This window comes from Nelumbo lutea, chromosome 7 (genome assembly GCF_056320005.1).
Source record: "Nelumbo lutea isolate HS-2025 chromosome 7, American lotus-T2T, whole genome shotgun sequence".
Taxonomy (NCBI): domain Eukaryota; kingdom Viridiplantae; phylum Streptophyta; class Magnoliopsida; order Proteales; family Nelumbonaceae; genus Nelumbo; species Nelumbo lutea.
In genome coordinates this window covers 24,086,021-24,096,502 of record NC_142690.1, presented here as the reverse complement: position 1 = coordinate 24,096,502, position 10,482 = coordinate 24,086,021, and the positions used below count along the sequence as shown (strand labels likewise).

Genomic DNA, 10,482 nt, shown 5'->3' with positions numbered 1-10,482 from the left:
CTAATTAAAATTTTTTCATGTTAAAATGCCACCTAATTTCAATGCAGCACCTAATTGATAACCGTCCATTTGAATGCCTTTGGACTCTAAGGCCGTGTTTGATTGCAATGTAAATAAATTTATATTGATATAAAATTATGGTAGTGCAGATAATTTGAGTGTAAATTTTGATTTATTTTTGTTTTAAATTTTAGCTTATTTTGTTTCATTATAGTATAAATAAATAAAATTAAGATATGAAATAGAATAGAGTAAAATCCAAAACAAAATTAAACAAGAATTTGCATGTTTTATATTTGTACTCCCATGCATTTGTAATGGTGCAAAGCAACCAAACACAGCTTAAGGGATTTTTCCTCCATTCATTATACAATAGGTCAAAGCTAGAGATGCTTCAATCAGTGCAAGACCCACGAATGTTGTTGGTTTATAGCCTTGCATTGAGAACATCTGTGTATACTTTTAGGCTTTATTTTATGGGACTCAAGCATGACCCTTCACCACGCCAGCCCCTTGCCCAAACTAAGTGAGCTACCTCGTTGCCTCTAGTGCATGGGTGTGTTTCGGCCTAACCGGTTGTCTATCATCATGGCATACAGTTGTCTGTCATCATCGGCATACAGGTGACCCATCACATCGGTGCCCAGTCACCTCTCCGGTGCACAGTCGCCTTGCATTATGATCGTCCCCCTTTAGCACGTAAGCGGTGTCTCCCATGGACCGATCTGAGCCAGCAGAGTGCCCCAGCCATTGGACTTTGGTGGAACCATCCCATCGAACAACTCCTAGCCTCTAAGCACATAAAGGCTTGTCCTGTCCTACCTTGGCTTGGACGCCGCACGTGTTTCTTTCAATGTAAAACTACCCCATGACACACTTACGTATTCACTCGTGATAGGTAACCCAACAACCCGACTTTTTTACAAATTTTGGATTTGAACATCATTTTGATATTTCAGGCGCCCAAAAATTGAGAAAATCAAGACCGAAGATCTGATAGTTGTGCCTTCCTTCAGTCGGGATGAATTAGATACAAAATCATGCACACCAAACAGATGTGGGAATTTACATCTTCAACCCAAATAATGGAGATTTTCCAGTCTGGGCCCATTTATACTGAAACACTGGCGTGTTCACACGTGATAGGTAAACCAACAACCAACATATCACGAATGAACATCTATTTACTGTGGACCACTGCCATTTATTTTGCTATAAGTATTATTGTAAGTCATTTATTAGGTGGGACCACTGCCACCTATAGGCTTTATAAATATAATACGCCTAATTAAAATTTTTTCATGTTAAAATGCCACCTAATTTCAATGCAGCACCTAATTGATAACCGTCCATTTGACTGCCTTTGCACTCTAAGGCTGTGTTTGATTGCAATATAAATAAATTTATATTGATATAAAATTATGGTAGTGCAGATGATTTGAGTGTAAATTTTGATTTATTTTTGTTTCAAATTTTAATTTATTTTGTTTCATTGTAGTACAAATAAAGAAAATTAAGATATGAAGCAGAATAGAGTAAAATCCAAAACAAAATTAAACAAGAATTTGCATGTTTTATATTTGTACTCCCATGCATTTGTAATGGTGCAAAGCAACCAAACACAGCTTAAGGGATTTTTCCTCCATTCATTATACAATAGGTCAAAGTTAGAGATGCTTCAATCAGTGCAAGACCCACGAATGCTGTTGGTTTATAGCCTTGCATTGAGAACATCTATGTATACTTTTATGCTTTACTGAATCCGGTTTCAGAGAAGGGGAACTGGCATTTCCTTTTCACATTTTATTAAACACATTAAAATAAAACAAAAATAAAAGAAAAGACTACGAGTCCAGTTGATTGTTTATAAATTTTCATAGTATCATATACTTTTGGCATCATATTCAAGCCTAAAAATAAAATAATAAAAAATGGCCGAGCTTTATAAAACAAAAGGATAAAAATGGCAAGGCCTCACTCTTTGTCTTGGTTTCCGTGCTTCCTGGCCTCCCCCAGAGAACATAACTACAGAAGACGATGAGATTATGGGGGCTGTAATTCAAAATTCTACAGCTGAGTTGAAGAGTAATTTTTCTTTTTTATTTTTTCAATGGATAATAGCATATAAGGGCAACTTTGGGGGTTTAATATCAATAAAATTAACATTTAAAAAAAATTAAAAATAGGTTAACATTTTAAAAATAGTATCAATAAAGGGTAAAACATTGTTCATCAACATTGCCGGAGGCGGCGGCGGGCGAAAGCGGATGGCAGTGCTGGTCATTTCTCTGCCCAACGCCGCCGCCTCCGCCTCTGCCTTTGGCAACGTTGCTGGAGGTGGGTGGAGATAGAGGTGGCGGCGGCGACGGCGACGGCTTTGGGCAGAGGAATGACCACCAGCGCTGGCACCGCCACCTTTGCCTCTGGCCACCTCCGGCAACGTTGCCGGAGGCAGCGGCGGACGGCGGTGCTGGTGAACAAATGGCAAGAAGAATATGATGAATAGTGTTTTTACCTTTTATTAATATTATTGTTAAAAAATTAACCTATTTTTTTAATTTTTTTTAAATATTACTTTTATTGATATTAAACCACAAAAGTTGCCCCTATATGCTATTACCCCTTTTTTCAAAGGTTGTCTTATATTCTATCCACCCAAATTACACTTTCATATATCTATTCTAATTAATATTAAATAATAAGCCATGTGATATCATAATTATTGTAAATATCTAATCGGTTTGGGTCTGAGTCAATCCGGTATAGCTGAAACCAGTCCCGACCCAATAATAATTGGGACATAGGACTTAAATCTGAAACCAACCCAACGGTTCAAAACTTGGAACTAAAATTGACAAAACCGGTTCTGTTTGGTCCTAACCCTTTGACAGCCTTATTTTCGGTCATCTTAATAGTTTAGCGCACTCTTTAGGTTGTAAGGCTAAATCTTTTCTGGAGGCCTCAGTCTTTTTTGGACCTGAATAATTGTAATTTTTTGGTTATATTAAGGATTTTTCCTTATTAAAATATAAAATAATAAATAACAAAAAATGGTTTGATTGCCTAGAAACCGAATCAGCCCCCACAACATCCCGCCTGTGTATTGAGAACATCTCCCAATAATGACATCATTATTCCTGATATTATCATCAGGAGATGTTCCCAAAACATGACCGGGATGCACTGTGAAATGTCATGGAAGGCTGATTTGAACTCGAATGCTTAAGCCTGAGATCAACCAAAACGCTAAACAAAAACAAACCAAAATCTACAGAGTTGAGCATGTAAGCAAAAGATAGACAGAAAAGTGGGGATAGTTCTCAGGATGGTAATTATTCGAATAAATAGTATCTAAAAAAATAAACTTTTCAGATCCCCACATAAATCTAAAAAAGAACATGAGATTTTTGATCAATGAAAACCAAAACTCATTGACTAACTTTCCCCCTTCTCAAAATCCGGAAAAAAAAAAAAAGAAACACTCCCTTAAGTAGAAATGCACAACCACATTTCAAAATACTCTCTTATTTGGGGATTACTTGATACCATAAAATGCTTGCTGCACCAAGTATAGACAAACACTGATTTTCATCTATGAAATCTTTGTTATTAGCTGAAAAGCTTACTTCTTCAATGCTAATTCATGTTCTTTTTGGCATGGCCCCAGCCCGGCCTGACGAACCTTGAGCTATACGGGCTCAGGGCTGTGCTGGAAATAATCCACTTTGCAATCCATACCATTGGATTGCATTTTCTAGGCAGCTATGGCCATCACCAAATTCTTTGTTGTCCTATTGTACTTATGGCTTGCGTGCAATGCTATTGTATTCCAAAATCAATTGTGGTATCCTAAATTGATACCCCAAAGGGCTAATCTTTTTATTACAAATTATTGGAATGACCAGTCCATAAGCGCTACTGTATTGAGCACTACTATACCTGTGAATCAACAACTGGTCACCTCTGTTTAACCCCAAAACTGCTTTTTAGCTAAAAAACCATTGATTTGATTAGTAAACTAAGTGGTCGAATCATCAAACTGTTTAACCCAAAAACAATTTTTGACCATTTTTTGTGTTCTTTTAAATTTTAATTTATTTTTTATTTGAGCAAATTGCCCATTCGGACTGGATGGTCGGACCATTCGAATGGGAACCGGACCCAGAATAGTTCCTTATCCAATCCGATTTTAAAAACCTTGCCAATTTAGTATGCAATTCATAGACCCAAATGTTCCATCATCGATCCAGTACTCCCTCAAATCATTCCGCACTCTCTTGCCAATGATGTTGGTTGCTAGTGTGAATGATGTCTCCGCAAAGAACCTCCCTGGTTCAGCAATCACGGTTAAATCCGATTCACCTGAGAAGAAATCTCTGAGAGCACCATTGATGGTATGAACGACGTCGTAAAATATTCCGGTGCATGCTTTGAAGCCTCCACCTATGTCAAGTACGTGCATGCGAGGCAAGCCAAGAGTCAAGGCTGTGTCGAATACTTGTTTGGCTGCTGCAATCGCACTACGGTAGGGCTCTGGCTTTGTAGCCCCACTTCCCACATGGAATTCTTCCCCAATTACATCCAAAGAGGACTCTTGGGCGGCTCTGAGAAGTGGGATAACCTCTTCCTTCAAAGCACCAAACTTTGATCCCAATGGGAACTGTGCATCCTCCATTGGTGGTTTAAGACGGAGTAGCAGTTTGGACTTGGGATGACACCTTCGAATCTTGTCAAGCTCGCACAGAGAGTCGAAGGTGGTGAGACTGACTCCCATTTTGTCTGCATACTTTATGCTGGCCTCAGCCTTGCACGGGTTGGCGTAGATAATGCGGTCTGGAGAGAGACCAAGTGCGAGGACTGTCAATTTCAGTCGGGCTGGAACAATCGAAACCTGCTCCGAGAGCTGCGAGTGTAGCAAGCAAGCAAGGACCTGGGTTGCACTTGACAGAATAGAAAGGCCGTATGTTGGGGAAGCAACAGTTCCATCTTTCCATGAGGCTCAGTGTTACCCCAAGGTCTAGTATATAGAAGGGGTCCTTTGTTGGATTTTAATCTCATAAGAGATTAAATCCAATGGGTTTGATTGGTCAATTAAATGAGAAATTGTACCTGCACACTTGGTTGAAAAATCAGTTTTTCTCTTACAAAATCCAGTTTTGAACTTATCCCACATTGAAAAATTATAAGTTTTATTTTCAATATTTCAATAGGAGCTGATTTACACTCTTTAAAATTAGTAGAGGAGAGTATGGGGATTTGATACCGTGCAACGTGCACGCACACGTGTGCGCGCGTGTGTGTGGCGCAATGAGGCGCTTTAGAGGTGCACTTTGCTCGGATTATCCAATTGTATTAGAAGGGTACACTGATGCAAGTTAGATTACCGATAATGGAGATAACAAATCCACATAGACAAACTTGTATATCTCACTCGACCATGGAATCTGAATTCATAGCCTTAGCGGCTCTTAGAAAAGAGGCTGAATGGATTAGAAATTTATTATTTGATATAAAACATTGGCCTAGTCCTATGCCTCCAATTTCCATTTACTGTGATAGTGAGGCAACTCTATCAAGGGCCTACAGTGGTACCTACAATGGTAAGTCCAGATATATAAATCTGAGACATGAATTTGTTAGGCAACTGATTCAAGATGGAGTCATCACTATAACCTATGTGAGGTCAAGTAAAAACTTGACTGACCCTCTTACCAAGGGTTTAGCCAAAGAATTGGTAAGAATGACAGCTAAAGAGATGGGATTAAAACCCTTTACTTAGTCACCTGTAATGGTAACCCAACCTGAACTGAAAAGCCATCAATATTGGGTTTAATGGGTAACAACAAGTTACAGCAATGTGACTGTTAGCACTGACATTGAGAAATTTCCCATCATAACATAAATAGTGTTGTCCGTTATGATGAGAGGTTGAGATAAACTCTTAATGAAGTTCTGAAATGTGTCAAATAACGGAACACATAGTGGAACTTCACCTATGCGAACATAGAAGTGGTACCGCTTCTCATGAGGGTTTTGGTTTACTCTCGGGATTGTTTATGAAACCAGGAAAGAATCACATGGCCATAACAGTGCTGAGCAAAATTTGAAACTCTTGCAGAAACTGAACATTTTTATGTGTATAGGTGTATCTGGTCTGTCTTGAGAGTAGTTGGTTTAAGGTCTTACCACTAATAACTTTGATAAGGCTCTGAGATAACTATACTAACAAGAGGTTTAAGTTGATAAACACATTTTGTATGCATAATTGTGTCATAATAGTTTGGATTGAGAGAGAACTATGTAATTGATCAATCAATGTGGGGGATTGTTGGATTTTAATCTCATAAGAGATTAAATCCAATGGGTTTGATTGGTCAATTACATGAGAAATTGCACCTGCACACTTGGTTGAAAATTCAGTTTTTCTCTTACAAACCCCAGTTTTGAACTTGTCTCACATTGGAAAATTATAAGTTTTGTTTTCAATATTTCAATAGGAGCTGATTTTCACTCCTTAGAATTAGTAGAGGAGAGTATGGGGATTTGATACCATGTGTGTGTGGCGCAATGAGGCGCTTTAGACTCCAAAAACATAATTTCGACTCTAAACTAGCACCTACCTTTTCCTCATACCTCTTCACAAGTTATTTAAGGAGCATAAATCAGACTCCAAAAACACAATTTCGAAATTCACTATCTCTCTCTCTCTGTCTGATCTGCTACAGTCTCACAGAAGGTTTCTTTGAAGACTCTTCAACTTTGCTGGTTGCAGATTCTCGCCCAAGGCTCTATTGTATCCTAGGAATAAATTTGCCTGAAACCCAACAGCAAACTCAGTAAAACTGAGTGAGGGCAAATAACGTTCTAAAGATAGTGTCTTCAGACGCGCCTCAGAGCTTCTCCTCCAAAGTTACAATGACCCCATCTCCCCAACATCCTTCACTTATTGCTGCTCGGAAATTACAGATTGAATGAAATCGGTTAAGTCACCATCCTTCAATAGGCTGCTCACTCTCATGTTCTTCATCTCAGGAGCTACCAAGATAGATTCCAGAATGGTGGAGTTGTGTCTCCACCCATTGGCTTCAAGTTTCTCGTCCCCCATTGAGATTTTGGGAGAGAGAGAGAGAGAGATTGTAAGTATAGCCCCCTTCTCATAAACTTATATAACAGCATAGATTCTCTTATTATCAATGCTGTGATATTGCCAAATACAGACAAAAGTGAACCAGAATACAAAAATCCTAGGCTGTAACATTGTGATAACAAAATGGACCCATCACTGTCCTATGCTGTTTTTCAATGTGTAAATGAAAATCAAGATTATCAATGTAAATGTTTATTTATTTTTATTGAAGTTAATGTAAAACTTGAGGCAAGTGGATTCTTCCGTGTTTAATTACACTCCATCCAAACAGGTTTAAAATCGGAATTGAGTGTAATATAATATCGGTTGGGTATTTATACAGTAAACAAACGCAGTCGAGAAGAAATCTTTATGACTTGGCCTCTCTCTTCCCTTTCATATGATATCACAAGGCTAAAATCAAGGTGAAGACAGGCATCCTTGACCTAAGATCTGAGTAAATAATAGGGTACAACAAGTTATTGCAGAGAAGCCAATATGCATGTGTGCAGACTTTTTTACAAATTTTGGATTTGAAGATCATTTTGATATTCCGGGCGGCCAAAGATTGAGAAAATCAAGACAGAAGATCTGGTAGTTGCGCCTTCCTTCAGTCGGGATGAATTAGATACAAAATCATGCAGACCAAACACATGCGGTAATTTACATCTTCACCCCAAATAATGGAGATGTTTCCAGTCTGGGCCCATTTATACTGAACACTGGCGTGTTCACTCGTGATAGGTAAGCCAACAACCAACATATCACGAATGAACATGTATTTACTGTGGGCCACTGCCATTTCTTTTGCTATTAGTACTATTGTAAGTCATTTATTAGGTGGGACCACTGCCACCTATAGGCTTTATAAATATAATACGCCTAATTAAAATTTTTTCATGTTAAAATGCCACCTAATTTCAATGCAGCACCTAATTGATAACCGTCCATTTGACTGCCTTTGGACTCTAAGGCTATGTTTGATTGCAATGTAAATAAATTTATATTGATATAAAATTATGGTAGTGCAAATGATTTGAGTGTAAATTCTGACTTATTTTTGTTTTAAATTTTAGTTTATTTTGTTTCGGTGCATACAAATAAAGGAAATTAAGACATGAAGCAGAATAGAGTAAAATCCAAAACAAAATTAAACAAGAATTTGCATGTTTTATATTTGTACTCCCATGCATTTGTATTGCACCGCAATCAAACACAGCTTAAGGGATTTTTCCTCCATTCATTATACAATAGGTCAAAGCTAGAGATCCTTCAATCAGTGCAAGACCCACGAATAGCCTTGCATTGAGAACATCTATGTATATTTTTATGCTTTATTTTATGGGGAGATATTTTCAATGCAAAGTTATAAAGGCTATTCAAACGGGCGTTACACTGATTAAATCCGGTTTTAGAGAAGGAAAACTGGCATTTACTTTTCACATTTTATTAAATACATTAAAATAAAACAAAATTAACAGAAAAGACAACGATTCCAGTTGATTGTTTATAAATTTTCATAGTATCATATCCTTTTGGCATCATATTCAAACCCAAAAATAAAATAATAAAAAATGGCCGAGCTTTGTAAAACAAAAGGATAAAAATGGCAAGGCCTCACTCTTTGTCTTGGTTTCCGTGCTTCCTGGCCTCCCCCAGAGAGCATAACTACAGAAGATGATGAGATTGATTTTAGGAGGGTTTTTTTCAAGGGAGAATGACTAATCAGTGCAGTTCATAATTTTGTCGCCCCACTGTACAGGGGGATGAATCTTGACTGTGGATTGATGTCAATTCCATGGAGGGGCACTACTAATAGAATATGGGGGCTGTAATTCAAAATTCTGCAGTGAGTTGCAGAGTAATTTTTCCTTTTTTTTTCAAGGGATAATAGCATATAAGGGCAACTTTTGGGGTTTAATATCAATAAAAGTAATATTTAAAAAAAATCAAAAATAGGTTAACATTTTAAAAATAGTATCAATAAAGGGTAAAACATTGTTCATCATCTTCTTCTTGCCATTTGTTCACCAGCATCGTCGCCCGCCACCTCCGCTTCCAACAACGTTGCCAGAGGTGGCCAAAGGCAGAGGTGACGACGGCAGTGGCGACACTGGGCAAGGGAATGACCACCAGCGCTGCCATTGCCACCTTTGCCTCTGGCCACCTCTCGCAATGTTGTCGGAGACGGCGACGGGCGGCAACAGACGGCAGTGTTGGTCATTTCTCTGCCCAACACCGCCGCCTCCACCTCTGCCTTCGACAACGTTGCTGGAGGTGGGTGGAGACAAAGGTGGTGGCGGTGGCGCTAGGCAAAGGAATGACCACCAGCGTTGGCACCGCCACCTTTGCCTCTAGCCACCTCCGGCATCATTGCTGGAGGCGGTGGCGGATGGCGGTGCTGGTGAACAAATGGCAAGAAGAATATGATGAACAGTGTTTTTGCCCTTTATTGATATTATTGTTAAAAAATTAACCTATTTTTTTAAATTTTTTTAAAATATTACTTTTATTGATATTAAACCCCAAAAATTGCCCCTATATGCTATTACCCCTTTTTTTCAAAGATTGTCTTCTATTCTATCCACCCAAATTAGACTTTCATATATCTATTCTAATTAATATTAAATAATAAGCCATGTGATATCATAATTATTGTAAATATCTAATCGGTTTGGGTAACCGGTTCTGTTTGGTCCTAACCCTTGGACAGCCTTATTTTCTGTCATCTTAATAGTTTAGCGCACTCTTTAGGTTGTAAGGCTAAATCTTTTATGGAGGCCTCAGTCTTTTTTGGACCTAAATAATTGTAATTTTTTTGTTATATTAAGTATTTTTCCATATTAAAAAATAAAATAATAAATAACAAAAAATGGTTTGATTGCTTAGAGACCGAATCAGCCCCCAAAACATCCCACAGCACATCCCCGTCTGTGTATTGAGAACATCTCCCAATAATGATATCATCATTCCTGATATTATAATCAATTCCCAATACATGATCCGGATGTACTGTGGAATGTCATGGAAGGCTGATTTGAACTCGAATGCTTAAGCCTGAGATCAACCAAAACGCTAAACAAAAACAAACCAAAATCTTGAAGGAGTCGGATCAACCACTCAAAGTTCAAAAATGAAACTATTGTATAAAAAAAGAGAAAAAAATAAAAACTTAAGATCCAACATTAAATGAATGGAATCTCTCTAAACAAAATCTGTATATACAATATAAAAGCATGGGAATTTAAACACACATTGGGATCATCTCCACATGAATTTATTATATACTCTTTTGGATGGTGAAAGAGTTCAGACTGACTCCCCACAGTGTGCCCAACATGCACATCTCAACATGG

The 10,482-nt window shown here is 38.0% G+C and overlaps 1 pseudogene; it reads right to left on the bottom strand.

The window, feature by feature from the left end:
- Window positions 1-4,189: 4,189 nt before the first annotated feature.
- LOC148845690 (ornithine decarboxylase pseudogene) lies at window positions 4,190-7,105 on the bottom strand (annotated as a pseudogene).
- Between the last annotated feature and the right edge of the window lie 3,377 nt (window positions 7,106-10,482).